The sequence below is a fragment of the Leiobunum rupestre genome, chromosome 11 (assembly GCF_980474605.1).
Source record: "Leiobunum rupestre chromosome 11, qqLeiRupe1.1.hap1, whole genome shotgun sequence".
Taxonomy (NCBI): Eukaryota; Metazoa; Arthropoda; class Arachnida; order Opiliones; family Sclerosomatidae; genus Leiobunum; species Leiobunum rupestre.
The window spans coordinates 31,956,888-31,972,956 of record NC_143394.1 but is presented as its reverse complement, the minus strand read 5'-3'; positions in this window follow the sequence as shown (position 1 = coordinate 31,972,956).

Genomic DNA, 16,069 nt, shown 5'->3' with positions numbered 1-16,069 from the left:
CCTTTGGTAGGATTTGGAGGCCATGGCATACGTTAATGCCTAGCTCCTGAACTGGGCCGATGCGAATAGAAATTTTATTGGATTTTGACCACACAATTTCTGTACACACTATCCAACTGAAATTCACCCAACTTAACCACCAAACTAAATGAACCCTTTGAATGTAAAATCTTTATTTCTTAACAATGTCCCACCGAATTTATCGAAAACGATTTATCAGAATTATATTGGTCTCCAAGTTGTTCGTAAATATTTTGATGAAATGCCGCGAGTACTGGTTTACGTGACACGGGGTGGTCTCGCTATGAAGTAGGGTTCCTTTTGGGAAGATATTAGTTTAGATTACTTCTAATGTAGAAGAAGGGAGGGAATTGGTAGTCTCGTTTTTTGAGTCGCCCCAAATTCCTACTGTCCATTCTCTGTGAAACGAGATGGTGGCGACTGTTAATAGCAATTCGCGGGATATGCCTTGTCACTATCATTCCAGATGTGGCTCTGATTCGGTTCTGGGGAGGAGGACAACCTTGAGGCCATTAAGCCAAAAATGTTTCCACGCTTCGGAAATTCTTTACAGAAATTACAAACATCAGGAACCCCCCGCTGAGGCCCTCTGAACCCTAAATACCACTTACATGACTTTTTGTGTATATATATATATATATATATATATATATATATATATACATTTACAATAACATATTTATATATACCTTTACATAAACATATTTATATATACCTTTACATAAACATATTTATATATACCTTTACATAAACATATTTATATATATATATATATATATATATATATATATATATACATTTACAATAACTTAATATGTGTGTAATATGACACTTTATTTTCTGCCCACACTATTTTTATGATAGTCTGTTTCGGCAATGACCACATTAATTACTGATAACACTCCGAGAGCTAACACTAGTCTTTGGAAGTGTCAGGTAACGGTGGAAAAGAAATCGCCGCCATCAGCCTATTTGAAGGATCAGCCAAGGGGTAAGACAGTCTCAGATAATCTGTACACCGAGTTCGTGCATTTAGCACTGTTAAAGGTACATATTTTCAAGAGTTCGCGAGTTCCATTTAGCACTGTCAAAGGTACGGCAGTGTACAGCGAGTTCGCAGAGTGTCTTACCCCTCGGGATCACCCAAGGCTTATTCGAAAATAAATTACTTCGGTAATGAAAAGGATTTTTTACTATATACTAATTTTATTATTATTTAACCAAAAAAACTGTTCAAGTTTCAAGAAAAATTAGTTTGGTATATAATCCAACAAATTCATTTTACATGTAATACACTGAGAGAAAAAACCGTAGTTTTAACAGAACATTTTTACATGAAAATATGACGCAACACGTTGACAGAATAGTCCTGTAAATATTACCGGGTTTTGGTATTTTTTAAAGAGAATATTTACAGGAATAACGTGTATTCTTTAAGAAAGGTATTTACCGCAAAAAGTACCGAAGAGGTACGTAAAAACCTTTAGCACACTTTAAATTTGTATAAATTACAGGGAAAATGTCTGTGAAATGGTCAGTGCGCATTGAAAAATTAACATAAATATAATGCTTTCGCTAAGTAAGTTAGCTTACGTTAAAAGCACAGTTTGATGTCGTAAATACGTTTTATGTAATTGAAAACTGTATGTTTTACATATATGGGAAGCTAAAATATACATGTTTGAAGGGAAAAATTCATTAGAACTTTTAATGAAAAATCAATTTTAAATATTTTAGACCACATTTATTACATAACACCATAAGTTTATTTTCGCAACGCTATTTTTTATTGACAGTATGTTTTTCTAATAAAAATATATTTTAAAGGTAAAAGTATACTCTTACTTTTACCAAATAATAATAAACTATTCAGTTGGAACCAGTGGCGTAGTTAGGGGGGCACAGGTGGCACGTGTATATACAATTTATGTATTTTATGTGTTTCCATTGCGTTCCCTCTCCGAAATTAAATCCCGGCTACGCTACTGGTTGGAACGTTACATTTATTATTATAAGCGCTCACTTAAATTGAAAATCGTCTGCTAAAACTCGTTCTTAGGTAACTAGCACCAAACACTCCTAGCTTTGTTAAACCTGGTGGTAGAAATGCGAAACTCGTTGATCCACCATAAACATGGAACTACGTACTTCCTTTAAGGTACTAATTTTTATCTCTCCGAGGGTACATTCCTGTTACGCAGTAAAAAAAATCTCTAATATATTATTCAATGACGTTTTCGTCACTCTTTTATCATCAATATTTGAATTATTGCTGTGATACGCTAATGTTTTAAGTTGCTGAATTCCAGGCAAAAGAAGGAACTTATTGTACTTTTGTTGACCTTTTTGTACTGATCGACATAACGATTAATTTTCTTTTATTTTCTTTTATTTTCGGCGTCGGACTTTACCGCATACGATGGTCGACGTTTGTTCTGCACTTCAGCAGTGCTACTACTGGCGCCTCTAATGGCTGGTCAGAAGCTTCTCCCGTGTTTCTAATGGGGTAACAATTTTTTTGTAGGGCGACGTCTGTCTAGTTAGCGAAGCGTATTAATAGTCTTTGCAGGAAAAATATAGATTCTTAGATCGTAGAACTTCGTTTCTTCTAACTCTCGAACAATGTTGCAAATCCTTAGCATTTATCCAGGATCTTGGCATTTTGAGGTCGATCTTGCCATCAGGGTATATATTTTCAACACTTTGGCATTTCACCTAGGGTTTTTTTTTGGCCCAAAGATCTTATATTATCCGTAGGATTTTCCTTTCGAAAACGTTACAAATTGGGATTTTACTATAATTTATCCTATATATTAAACTTATTATTTACCATGGTGAATATTAGTAGAAATTATGTTTAATTCAGAGAAAACGGCATGGTATTAGAAGATAAAACTTATTTTATACAAGACGTTTCGAGCCGAGGCTCTTCTTCAGTCGTTCGAACGAACGACTGAAGAAGAGCCTCGGCTCGAAACGTCTTGTATAAAATAAGTTTTATCTTCTAATACCATGCCGTTTTCTCTGAATTAAACATAATTTCTAATAATTTATCCTATTTAAGTTGGGCTTCTAGGTCACTACGAGGCCGTGCGAACAGGGTTGGCAACCTTGCGTACGAACTATAACCATAGAAATCAGAAAGTAACTACATGCAAAGGCGGAATGCCCGCCGATTAGAACCGTAGCTTTGTCTTTACTAAAACAGTACTTCCAACTGTATATTTTACACATTCTTCAATATAATAAACATGAGTACCCGTAAATTATACAATACTTCCAACTGTATTTTCACACATTCTGCAATATAATAAACATGACTACTCGTCAAATATGCAGTACTTCCAACTGTATATTTTACATATTCTTCTATGTAATAAATAACATTTAGACCTTTTACCTATAAATTTAAATAACCTTTGTAAATATATTTTTTAATAAATTGTGTGCCCTGTTCCGACCCCCCCCCCCCCCCCGCTGCGCTCTCACTCGATATAAATAGCCAGTGTAAATGGCGATAGGGCGGAGAGTACCGACGCCTTCGTGCTCGAAATGATTCAAGCCCTAGAGACAGGGCCTGATGTCCATGCCTAGGGTTGTTGATTAGTTTCACGGGTACGAGTGCGGTTGGGAACAAGATCACAGGGTTCTTCACAGTTTAACTTAAGGCCTTTTCACACGAGCCCCCCTTTTGATCCAACTAGATGAGTCAACTTGAGTTTAGTCAACTAGTTGGTTCGTGTGAATAAAAGTTCGAAGAGTTGATCCACCAAAAATGTACGTGAGAAAAAAATGGATAACTGATCCATTTTTGCTGACTCAGCATTTTGATTTAAAAAGTTGGCTCGTGTGAAAAGGACTTTAGACACAATCTCATAATTTCTTAACAATATTCTGCAATGTAATAAACGTTACTACCCGTCAAATATGCAGTACTTCAAACTGTATATTTTACACATTCTTCAAAATAATACACATACGAACCCTTAAATTATACAATACTTAAAACTGTATATTTCACACATTCTTCAATGTAATAAACGTGACTACCCGTAAATTATACAATACTTCCAACTGTATATTTTACACATTCTTCAATATAATACACATACGTACCCGTAAAATATACAATACCTCAGACTGTATATTTCACATATTCCTCGATGTATTAAATATATCTTACTGTACAATATACGGTAATTTGAGCTGTATATTTTACAAATTCTTCAATATAATAAACATAACTTACGGTAAAATATGCAGTACTTCAGACTGTATATTTCACATATTTTTCCATAAAATACAAATAACTGAAAAATATACTGAGGGGCGAACTGTAGTTTAAACATTTTTAGCTAGAAACTGTACTATAGTGTATGTAAAATGTATAGAGTTACCTACTGTTATGTTTACATATTGTCCTGTAACAACCAAAACCTCTACCGTAAACTTTTAAATGTAAAATCTACATTTTGTTTATGTACATAAATTTCACGAAAAGATCCAGTTCAATCTACAGTAACGACATGGACACCCGTGGATCCAAAATATACCTGTAAATTCGACAGCATATTTTTCTCTCAGTGTACTTTGGGCACCTTTTTGGCGCCCCCCACGCTACGCCTCTGGCTGAAAGCGTTTCAATGAGAATTGAAACGCTTTCAGCAGTAAAAATATCGTTTCCTTGGGCAAAATAACGTGCAACTACTGAATCGGAACGTCAAATTGTGTATATAATAAAAATCCTCTTCATTACCGAAGGAATTTATTTTCGAATTCGAGATCTAAACGTGTTTTCGCTCGTATTTATCGTCATCACTGTAACCTTGCAGAAATTTCGCTAACGAAGAGAATAGGGTGTGTGACTGATACTGCCGTGCAAAGCACAAAAGCATTAACGACCAAATTTTCGATTTACAGATTTTGTTTCACCTTATTTTATACGTTAAATTCAATTTTGAACTAATTTTCGAATTTAAAATTTTTGTTTTTAGAGAAATGATCTGTTGCAAAACGCATTATTTTAGGTTTTTGCATTATTTTCAAACCAAAAACGCATTAATGTGTTTATTTTCTTTAAAAGTCAAATCAAGACGCATTTTTTTCGCGTTTTAAGATATAAATAGTCCAACATATACGTGGTAAAAAGCATTTTTTAATGATATTTCTGAAATATCGTTTGGCCTGTAAATTGTTTAGTACCAGAATATAATTTGAGTTGAAAAATCCTAGTCTACTATATAAACTTGAAAGAAGTAAGTTGGGGTATCTTAAGCCAAAGAAAGTTTGAATTTCGCGGGTTTTCTCCATATTTTGGTTTTGGTCGTTAATGCTTTTGTGCTTTGCACTGTAGTGAAATCCTTCAGTTTCATACTTATACTTATGGCGTTATTCTACTTATGATAATATATGATTTGTAATCTCCAGGATGCTGTTTTCGAATCACAATGTACGCCAGTATATGTTGATTTAATATCTGGTCTTTAGAAACTTGAGAACCGTACCGCGAATCAATCGATTTCAGACTTTCGCTTCTGCCATATAGTCCCAAAACGGCCAACTAAAAAAAAAAGTACCCAAAATCGTGGTCCGCCACTTAAAGCGTTTCGTGATCTGACGGGAAAGTGAACCCTCCGCTTTCACGACTGGTCTCGAATGCCTTATTCGCCTCGTTTTCGCTGGCTCGTTCGTAACTCCAGGACTTCGTTATGGCTGCCTACGGTGACAGCGGCAGTTCACGGTTCGATGGTTTTGAAACTTGGTTGATCGGCCTATCTAGTGTTTAGCGTGGCCAAAGGACGTCGGTCCCTGGCGTCTTCATCCGCAGCCATGACACACATTAAGCAGCCGTCTGATAAACAAAGGCAGAGATATTGAAATATGGCGTGAACGAAAGCGGCAGGTTGCGAACTTTACCGGACCCTCACTGTCGTGGCCTCGTAATTATCACAGTGCCTCTGGAGGGAAACGTTTCGAACGCCATGAGACGCGAAATATTTTATTCCATCGCGAATTCCACCTGAAATACTGCCTCTCTCAATTGTGACGTATCACCTCACTCTCTATGATTCTAAAATGAATTGTCGTTTCGTGTTCGGTTTATTTTAAGCAGAAATTTCAATTCCGTCATACAACCAGATTTTTCATTTTTTAAATATACTCTAAAAAGATTATTTGTATTTCTACTTTGGAGGAAAAACTATGTTGAGACGATGGTCTATTTGATAGATTTAGTCCCATTTCACCCAAATTAATTTCTCCCAAACTACTTTTCACCCAATCCCATTTCTCCCAAGTCCATTTGACCCAAACCCATTTCTCCCAAGTCCATTTGACCCAAACCCATTTCTCCCAAGTCCATTTCACCCAAACCCATTTCTCCCAAGTCCATTTCACCCAAACCCATTTCCCAAGTCCATTTGACCCAAACCCATTTCTCCCAAGTCCATTTGACCCAAACCCATTTCTCCCAAGTCCATTTCACCTAAACCCATTTCTCCGAATCCATTTCACCCAAACCCATTTCTCCCAAGTCCATTTCACCTAAACCCATTTCTCCGAATCCATTTCACCCAAACCCATTTCTCCGAAGTCCATTTCACCCAAATCTATTTATCCCAAAAAGATATAAAAACGACATCATACGATTCTTCGAACTTCTAACCCATTTCATGTTAACCAGAACACCAACTGCGATAAACTAACTACTTTAACATCTTAATATATGAAACTTAAAAAAACTGTATTTTTTTTTAAAGATTAAACATACAATATTCAAATTTAATGTACATTTTTAATCTATTTTGACTTGTTTTTTTAAAGATTAAACCAAGAATGTATTTATTTATACCCAGGGAGAATGAATATGTAGAGATTATGTTTAGCGTTTCTCCAATTCCACCCGTTGGGGCCCCCGGTATGCTCCTTCGCTTTAATAAAAATCAAATAATACTGCAATCTCATTGGTTCTTAAAAATTACGTTTTTCGACGCGATTAACGCTGCTGCGAGGACGCAAAAAATAAGACAGCTTCCTTTTTCCCTCTACATTCTTGATTAAACATACAATACAAATGTATTCAAATTTAATTTAATGCCATAAATAACTTTATGAATTTTGGGTGAAGTGGCTTTGGGTCAAACGGTACCACTCTTATCTTTTGGGTAAAGTGGGAATTGGGAGAAATGGGTTTGGGTCAAATGGGAACATACCGGTCTATTTGATCTCTACACGAAAAGGGGGAAGAAAACCGTCGCTGTCGGAGGAACCAATGAGATTAAAGGCGTTTCAATATTAGTTTCAACATGGCTTTTGATATTTCATAAACGCTGCTTAGTGGTTTCTTGGATTAATAAATAAATAAATAATAATCAGCTAAGCTAATACCAAAGGCACCCCCTAGGCCTAAGTCATCTCGCGACTTTTAATGCCTTTAAACAGGTGGCCGGTTACAATGCGTAGGAGGGTGGTGGAAAGCCCTTCATGCCACGCGAGCCAACAGCCCCCTACACTAACTATTACCGATAACCTCTATAAGTGTTACACTATTATTAATCCAAGGTGTTTTGTTGCGGATGTAATCCTCAAATTACATTTTAATTCTTAATCTTTTTAATTTCTTGTCTTAAAATACACCGAAAGCCGCTTAGGAAATATATCCGCTGATAACTTATAAAACCGGATTTAAACTTCGTTTCATAAATTTCAGTTTATTTATAAATTGTTATACCCTTTTTCAAACAGCTACAAGTGGACCTGAACGTTTAAATTATAAAATAATATTCCTTTTTTAAGACAAGACAATATTGGTTCCATATGAATTACAAAGCATAAGTAACCTATGAAAAATAATCGTTGTTGTTTACACCATTTTCTACACTGACACTCTCGCCTAACTCAATAAATTTTTGCTAATTGTCATAATTTTTTAGAACAACTTAACTGAAATTAAGAAAAATGAACTTTGATAAAATTAGACGTTAGAACTAAAATTTTAAAACATTAACTCGATTGTACCAAAATACTAGATTTAATACATTTTAATTGCACAACGCGTTCAACAATAAATAAGAAGTTGTTATAATCCCGTTTCTGATTGTTTAATTATATTTTTATAATTTTTAGAACTTGAACAATTTTCTCTTAAATAATAGTATAATTTTATTAAAATTTTAAGATTTGATATAACTATTTATTTTTAATTCTTCATTTTATTTAATTTGCAGCTTTTAAATGAAACCATACACAACTAATATTTTAATGTAACGTTAACAATGGCTTGTTTTAAACAATTTTTTTTGTTATTATGATTTCCATGTAATATTTAAATCATAGATAATTTTTGTAAACAATGTGTTATGACTTGCTGCAGCGAATATACTCTTTCATAGCGTAATAAAATTAATGTAAATTTTAGTTATTAAACTTGGTCTTAAACTTCTTTTGAGCCGTAATCGATGTGGTTAACCCGTAATCACATTGTAATAACTCGGTAATCGGCCATTAATTGCTGAGGGCGATTACATAATCGGTGTACAGAAAAATGTGGAGTGCTATAAATGAACCCATTTATTTGATACAATTAAAAATTTCCCAAATTTACTCTGAAAGACAAGTTATTTTTAACATATCGGGGATTGTATGTACTCCGATGTCTGGCACATTTTGTTTTCAGTTTTTCCAATTATTTTTCCAGTCGTTTGTAAGCCCAAACCGTAGATAAAACTCAACTGAATAAATAAATTAAGACTTTTAAAAGCGGTAGGCCTATTTCTTGAATCAAAACAAAATTAAATAATAAAATCAAATAATAATTTTAAAAACAAATCCATCTATCATTTTCCATTCAAAAAATATACTTTTAATTTAACGCGTTGCTCCAATTACTCATTAATTAAAAACAGCCACAATCTACGTTTTTCTGCGTGTCATTTTGCTCAAAGGTAAACTATTAATTTAAAATTGAAAATGAGAATCACGTAAGACGGGGTTCAATGCTTCCAAGGAAGATTGTCGAACAATAGAACTCTTTTCTTTTCCAGAAATTCCCATAAAGTTTGAATCAAATTTAATTCAATAAATAATTTCTAAATAAACCTTATCTATTAAAAATGACGGAAATTGCGCTGAGCCAATCATTTAAAGAAAGCGCAAAATATTATTTCTTATTATTTTCTATCTTTGAATAAATTGCGGTAATCTTTATAAAAGGAGCAAAAAGGTTTTTTTTTATTTATTAATGGAAAAATAATAGAAAAAAACGGTTATTTTCTTCAGAAATAGGAAGTTGCAAATTGGGTCGAATCAGTTCCTGTCCAACGCCCACCTTGATGGTAGCCTTTTTGTAATATTTATAAATAACAATGCAAAGCTCAGTTGTGTGGAGTAACTTTATTAGATTTTCCCAGATTTCAATCTTTATAGTTTTTGTTTAAAACAAATATAGATAATTTTTTTAATACTTTAAGTACGTAATTATTTTATCAGAATTAAAGTATAAAACACGTGAACTTTTGGACGTTTGTCTAGTAAATGGTGGTTCATTATTTGCATAATTAATGTACGTTTTCAATTCGAGGTGACGCAGAAACAACACAATCCTGTAAAATATAATGTAAATGAATTCCACAATATTGTACTATTTTACTTTCCATAGGGGTCTGACGGAGAACTTTAATTACAACTTGTAATTTTTACATCGGGGTCATTGTATTTTATACGAACCCTACGCAATAGGGACTAGGATTTTTGTAATTCCCACAATACGCCACTATGCGACAGGGTTAATATTATTTACATCAGTGGGTCGGATCATAAAGCGGAAGGCCCACAGCTAGTCTAGATTGAACGATCCAGCCACCGCAAAATTAAATTAATAACGGCTTTGGAAATGAAATAACTGGTTCTGATAGAAAAAAATATATTTAGGGTAAACCATTAAATTCCCTTAAATTGACGTTAAAACTACCGCTACTTTCAATTTAATTTTTTACATTTCTCCGATTGTGGGCTATTTTAATGGTGGTTAGAGTAAAAACCCAGTTTTTCCTTCGTTTCAAAGATTTTTTTTATTTTATTTGGATTTGTTTTTCTGTCTCTAACATCACGTAATCTCTTCCCACCCCGATACAAATATGAAGGAAACGATTTGCAAAAAGAAACGGAATGGGAAACCGCAGGAACTCTTTAAAAAAGTGATGTTTTTGCCCTTTTATTTGAAGCCACCGCAGCCTACTTTCGATTTTCTTTGATTCGCGGAAATTTGTAATAAACATCAACTACTTTTTTTTCCAACGAGATAAGTTGAAACGTATCGCTTTGTCGTAATTTTTCCTCCACATCCCCCCTTCGCAGTGAGATGTAAGCGGTACTCCTAGCGCCATCTGTCTAAATAGCAAAATGTTTAATCTACTCCCCCCCCCCCTCGTTACTGTCGCCATCTATCTAGATGGGCATAAAACGTTTTATTGGACAGCTTGGCATTGTCTGGGAATTACTGATCGGTTTATTTATTTTGTTTTCCTTTGTGTTTGGTGTAATTCTACCATTTGTACAGTATTCTTCGGGATTTTTTTGTTCATTTTCAAATTGCGCGCCTGGTGTGAAGGCCCCCACTATATACACCAAAAACTTGTAAACAAATTATTTCGATCCACCCCCGGCACTGTCTGGGTCTGATAGCAGTGGTAATGGACCAAGAATCTAAAATGAATCCCTTTATCACAACTCGAGGTGTTTATCGACCAAAGCGACCCCAAGTTAGTTCAAAATTAACTAAAAATTGCCATGATTCTCTAGTTCAGTGGTTCAACATATCAAAGCTTGTTCAAGATTTGATCATTTGAACCTGAGATGCTAGTTTGCTTTTAGAGTTATGGTTCATACATCGTAATTTGAGGATGGTTCATGTTGTGATCCATGATTGTCTTCGCGGTACTCCTGGCGCCCTCTATCAAAAACGAGAAAAGAAAATACTTATGTGAAATTAATGCGTTTCGAAATATTTGATGGCGCCACTGAGTCCATAAGAAGGCCTACATATATTTTAAACGAAATTTCTGTCTTAGATTTATCTCTCATTCAAACACGGACAGTATTATATCAAAACTACGATAAACAGACTTTGGTTTAAATATATTTATTTCTTATTTGTAAACATTTGTTAATATTTATTATAGGTGTCGCTCTATGCAACTTAAATTACTTTCTGGTCTAGTGCACAAGCATCAGCATCAGCATCACCCGATTGGCTCTACTTCTATACGACCTTTCATGCCAGATACCATTTAGCGCGGCCCTTTTCATCCCTTTTTCCAAACCCCTTATGCTCCATTTTGGTACTACACGATGTTTTGCTTTACAAGTGACTACGAACGACTATGGTAACGACCGCTTAGGATAAAATTGCAGAACCGATTGATTTCGAAATTACGTTTTTACGCGTGATTCTGCCACTACATTATGGGGTCTAGCGGGTTTATTTACTTACTTTTATGCCCTAACAATACGGCCTATTTTCACGTTAAACACGAATTTTGAGATCGACTGATAGGAAATACAAGAATATATAGAGAGCCTACAGTTTAAGGTGCAAAATACTTTTTGATGTCAGAAGACTAGAAAGGTTTCAGCCGACATATGGGGGGTATGTCAATGCAAGAAGCACTAGTCACTCAGCCGACGCATTGTAAGAATCACTAGCCACTAAAAACGCTTATATATACAATTTTTATTATATTATATTATTTTATTTTGGTAATAAATCATTTAAATGTAAATGTTGTCTGATGTATAAAACTTAATTTTATTTTCCTGCGCTCACTGTTGAGCCACCCTGTCTTCCTGATTGCTGCAATAAAAACTTTAAATCTTTATATTGGCCTAGTAATTTATGATGTATAAAGTTGCATAATATCCAAGTTACCCACAAGAAAGTAATATGTACAACAAATAGTTTCAAAGAGTGCAACTAGACACTGAATAACAGTGACAGTGACTCATTAAGCTCGCCAAGGCTTAGTGATTATGATAGGTTATTAGGTAGTGAATTAGGCAGAGCGGAGATGGATTAATTTAAGTTATCGTCTGCTACCCTAAACCTAGACGAGAACAGTTCACGTCTGTAATATCCCTACAGACGGCTCAAGGCGAACAATAGGATGACGTAGACAGACTTTTAACTCAATAAGCCGCTTAAACCGAACCATCTTTTTCATATGATGTCTCTGATATAAAACTAAACAAGTAGTAGCTATGGTAACCTACTAAATACAGTCAAACCCTTCCTTACAAATCTTCCTTATAATTTTGCCAAAAACGATTTGAAAGTTGCAATGAACCGTTAGAATTGTTTACGTTTTGGCATTCTTAAATACGTCACATGCGCGTCTAAAAGTTCGCAATGACGTACGAAATATTTTCATCCAGATATATTCAAGAACAATACAACGATTACAAAAGGCTTTTATAACCACCGTAAAAAACCGAAAGGGAATAGAAGGGTTGTTCTTCTATATTAGTCCTTGAAATTTTTGCGTAGGTATAGGTACGACATTTGCAAAGGTTCAAGGCCTACAACTGATTACGGATGCCTCTAAAGGTGGAAAGTCAAAATTCCCAAATTTATTTTTATAGAAACTCTATTATTTTTTTAACAGTCATAAACAAGCAATTTTTTCAGTCAAAAAGTGTAAAAAAAAGAGGCTAAAAATGGTCACCCAATAAAATATCAGTGAAAACGATTCACCCTTTTAACGTATTGGGACGCGGATCATTTGTACGCTCCCGTGATCATGTAGGTCGAACGATGTTCTGCTCGCTTTAATTTTGGCGGCTTCTGTACCGCGGGGAAAGGGGCTATCGCGGACAACAATCGAAGGCATTACGAGATCTATATAAAGACGTAAATTATCCCCATTAACACTATATAAGCGCGCGAAAGTAAACCTTTCCAAAGATAGTTGATCGAGTATAAAAAATTATCACCCTAAGCTAGCATTAAAGTCAGCGTTGATTGAATAATCAGCGTACGACTACTCGATTAATTTTCGCGATGACAAAAAGACGGAAATTTTTTTTCAATGGATGAAACCCGATTTGGAAGGAAGGAGTCGAAATAGTCCTCATTCTTGTGGTACCCATAGAAATAGAAATGAGACTAGAACCACTGCTCTTTCCGCCAATCCCAAGGGAAACGGCCAATCTAGAAGGCTGCCATTAGTGGAATCGAGCTATCGGCGCCATCTGGCAAGCGCATTAAACATTGTCGCCATAGTTACGGCGGAAATTTTGAAGGTGACGAGCCACTGACGGTACTTTTGTGTTTGCCTTAATTAGTATAATTAGATAACTAATTGTTATATGCCAGATATAAAAACCTGGAAATGAAAGGGAAAACAATTAGACGTAAGCTTTCTAAGTTTGTTTTATTTCAAGATCAGTAAATTTAAAACGTATATAAAAGAAGCTTTCTGTAATTTACTAATTTACGGTAGTGTAGATTCTTGTGAAAGTTAATGATTTTAAGTAACTTATACAGTCTTTTTTACAACTCTACAATGTCGAAAACCGATCGAAGAACCAGTGGCGTAGCCAGAAATTCATCAAGGGGGGGGGGTTGAAGTATGTGGATATTAATGTCGAGAAGGGGTGGAAATTTAGTATAGTCAAAGGTAGGCCCCAAGGGGTCTGGACCCGGAACCCCCCCTCCCCTTGTCTACGCCACTGCGAAGAACATAAACAAACTGATCAGAGACAACGTTGCATACGACGTTATACCAAGTGATCATATTTAGTTTTAATTTTTTTTATTAGATGGCGCGGATATGCGCGATCCCACTCTAATGGCGGCCTTCTAGCTGGTACATCTCCCCCAATCCGATCGTAGTTCTAGTCTCATTTCTATTTCTATGATTGTACCTGTATTATATAAAAAAATATAGTTTCGATTTTTCTCTTTTCAATAATTTTGAGAAGGTTAATTTTTGTATACACGTGATCCCGCGGACTTCTAGGAAATTAGGGTACGTGTATAAAAAGGGTTTTAGGCAATAATGGGTATAATTACGAACCGATTTTGTTGAACTTTTGGCATAGTCTTGTTGCTCGTAAAAAAACCGGATTATATCGTCGAAGGGGCCCCTTGGCTCTCAGCAAAAAATCCTCTCTCCACTTTTTGGAGAACCGTAATCGTCTGCTCGGTTAGAATAATTTGCGAGAGCTCTCCTTTTACACGATGTTGCTGGCCGGATCGAATGGCCCTTTTTTGTCGATATGGCGATGCCACCGGATTGATAGGCCCTGGGACATTTAATATTAAAATTATTATCATTTCCAAAGCGCCGATCGTGTTTGACGCTCTTGAATCATGTTTTGATGATGGTGAGCGGTGTATTTTGAAATTGATGCACTGCGTATTTTTGTAACGTTTTCGGTAACGCAGGGTACACGAAGGACACGTGTCTCGTTGGGCAATACTAAAGTAAACATACCAAATTTAACCTACAAACCTAACCTAAACTATTCGAGTCTAATCTGTAAAACTAATTTAACCTACAAACCTAACCTAAACTACTCGAGTCTAATCTGTAAAACTAATTTAACCTATAAACCTAACCTAAACTACTCGAGTCTAATCTGTAAAACTAATTTAACCTACAAACCTAACCTAAACTACTCGAGTCTAATCTGTAAAACTAATTTAACCTATAAACCTAACCTAACATACCCTGTAAAATTAATTTAACCCATACCCTAAAAACCTAACCTAACATACACCGTAAAATTAATTTAACCCATAACCTAGCATACCACGTAATATTAATTTAACCCATAACCTTACACACCCTATAAAATTAATTTAACCCATAACCTAGCATACCACGTAATATTAATTTAACCCATAACCTTACACACCCTATAAAATTAATTTAACCCATAACCTAGCATACCACGTAATATTAATTTAACCCATAACCTTACACACCCTATAAAATTAATTTAACCCATAAACTTACACACCCTATAAAATTAATTTAACCCATAACCTTACACACCCTATAAAATTAATTTAACCCATAACCTTACACACCCAATAAAATTAATTTAACCCATAACCTTACACACCCTATAAAATTAATTTAACCCATAACCTTACACACCCTATAAAATTAATTTAACCCATAACCTTACACACCCTATAAAATTAATTTAACCCATAACCTTACACACCCTATAAAATTAATTTAACCCATAACCTTATACACCCTATAAAATTAATTTAACCCATAACCTTATACACCCTATAAAATTAATTTAACTAATACCCTACAAACCTAACCTAACAGCCCCGGTAAAATTAATTTAAGCCATATCCTAACACTCCCTATAAAGTTAAATTAACCCATACCTTACATACCTAACCTAACAAACCCTGTAAAATTAATTTAACCCACACCCTGTAAAAATTATTTAACCCATAACCTATAAACCTAACCTAACAATATTTAACCAAACCTAAAAGTAAGCATAAAACGGTTTCGTCATTTCGGTTTCAGTATTTTTGAAGCACACTTTGATTTTCTAATCCTAACGTGAACGCAGAACCGTGCATACGCGTACCTATTTGGAAGAACACCTTTGTTTCTCCGAGGCGTTCCTTTTCCACCGACAATGAATTACGCATGAAAAGATTTTAATTAAAATTGAATTAGAATTGATACGAAACTTCCGATAGATTTTTCCATACCACTAATCAAATATTGAGCGGAAGAAACAGGAACCGGTTCGGGTTGGTTTGGGGGCGAAAATAAACGGAGCACCCAAGGCTCGTATCTAATTATCTTTCAATAAAAATAAGACTATGCATACATTATTTAGTTGAAAAGGAGTAAAATAGGCGGTGCACCACGCTGTGTCTTTATCGATATCACAGAACTGCGCTTAACGCGCCTTTAAGAGTTTGGGAAATATAATTACCTAGTCCTGCAAGATGCTTATTATTTTACGCCTTTACGCCATAACTTTTTCTTCTTCTAGGTGTAAAATATTT